Source organism: Fragaria vesca, linkage group LG7 (genome assembly GCF_000184155.1).
Source record: "Fragaria vesca subsp. vesca linkage group LG7, FraVesHawaii_1.0, whole genome shotgun sequence".
Lineage (NCBI taxonomy): Eukaryota > Viridiplantae > Streptophyta > Magnoliopsida > Rosales > Rosaceae > Fragaria > Fragaria vesca.
This window is the reverse complement of record NC_020497.1, coordinates 12701792-12703695: the sequence shown is the minus strand read 5'-3', so window position 1 is coordinate 12703695 and position 1904 is coordinate 12701792.

Here is a 1904-nt window from a genome sequence, read left to right as displayed (position 1 = left end):
CAATTGGCAGGAGTTGGTAGATAAGGGTTTATTCGGCCTAGCATGTCTCCATGGGGTGCTCCAGTGTTGTTTGTCAAGAAGAAAGATGGCACCATGAGACTATGCATCGATTATAGGAAGTTGAATCAGGTCACAGTGAAGAATAAATATCCGTTGCCTCGGATCGATGATTTATTTGATCAGTTGAGGGGTGCCTCTGTTTTCTCCAAGATTGATTTGAGATCGGGGTATCATCAGTTGCGGATCCGAGAGGGTGACATAGTCAAGACTGCTTTCCGATCACGTTATGGTCATTATGAATTTGTGGTGATGCCTTTTGGACTTACTAATGCACCCGCGGCGTTCATGGATCTCATGAATAGGGTGTTTAGTCCATATCTTGATCGTTTCGTGATCGTATTCATAGATGATATCTTGTCAGATATTTACCGATCACAAGAGTCTTGTGATCGTATTCATAGATGATACCGAAGACTCTTGTGATCGTATTCATAGATGATACCGAAGACTCTTGTGATCGTATTCATAGATGATACCGAAGACTCTTGTGATCGTATTCGGCCAGTTTTCATCAGTAGGTTACCTGTTCAACCTACTTGTGTTTTCTTGCTTCCGCTTGTGTTTAGTAGCTCTGAATACTTTAGAATTTTTGTATATTATGTGATATTCAGAAGCGTTAAATTAAGAGTGTAATATGACATTTTCGAGTTAGGGTTGTCCATCTGCAAGGGAGATTTGCTTAATCTTTTCAGTAAATTTTCCTTGGAGGTGGTCCCCGCACGACTTACTCTGGGTTTCAGGGTGAAATTCGGGGTGGGTCGTGTCAATATATATATTCTTCATCGAATTTTTAAACATAAGATACAAAATACAAAATAGAAAAACCTATATCAAATCCTATTGAATATATATATATATATATATTTAATTGAATTCATATTTTTGAACAAGTATAATTTCAAAAATATATATTTCACATTATATTAAGTGTTTAAATTTAAGCATGAACATAATGAAAAAAAAATGGTTTCAACAATATTTTTTATAGAATAAATACAAAATAATCTAGAGCCTTAGATTTGAGAAGGATAAGATTGAATTTTTACTTTTTCAATGTTGCATCAGCCTTGAATTAACGAGCAACATTGAATGAGTGTATCCGCCCATGCCACAGCCTTGATTCAAATTAATATTTTAAACAGGATGAGCGGTAATTTTAGATCGACGAAGGGTTCAAAGGGCCAAAGGTCCGAATCGTCTGAGGGAACCTCTAGCAACCCTCAAACGTTGTTTCGGGGCCCCATGACAGCCAGACATGCGACCCTTCTAGAGACAGCGCAGAGGCAGCCGGAGGTCCCCCCTTCATCGAGGCAGCGGGGCGTCCCTCATTCCTCGAGGCAGCTGTGGCCTCAGACCCAGACGGAGGTGTCTGCACCCCGTATGCCTGAGATACACCGAGCGCCCACTTTGGGTCCTACTTCTTCGGATAGTGGGTCATCTGGGGTACAGATGCCGCCGCCTCATCTGTTCCTTCCGCGGATGAGACCGGCCTTACCTGCAGTCGATGGTTCAGGGACGCCGATTTATCCACTGCCCCCGCCAGTGGCTCCATCAGCGGCGTACCGGTTCGTGCCTTTTGATACGCCTCTTATTTCCGCGAGGGTTATCATCATCGGCTACAGAGACGAAATCCGTCGCATCAGCCACATCGCCCTCAGGTAATGAAAGATGAATGATTTGTTTTCTTATAATTAATAATAAAAGGTCTCCAATTTTAATAATCAATTTGGTTTATCATGTGATAGGCACCGTCGGAGCGAAGCCGACAAAGAAGAAGAGAGGCCACGTTACAAGGAAGGCTCTCGAGAAGACCGTCAGTACCTCAGGGAGGATCGTCATCCGTA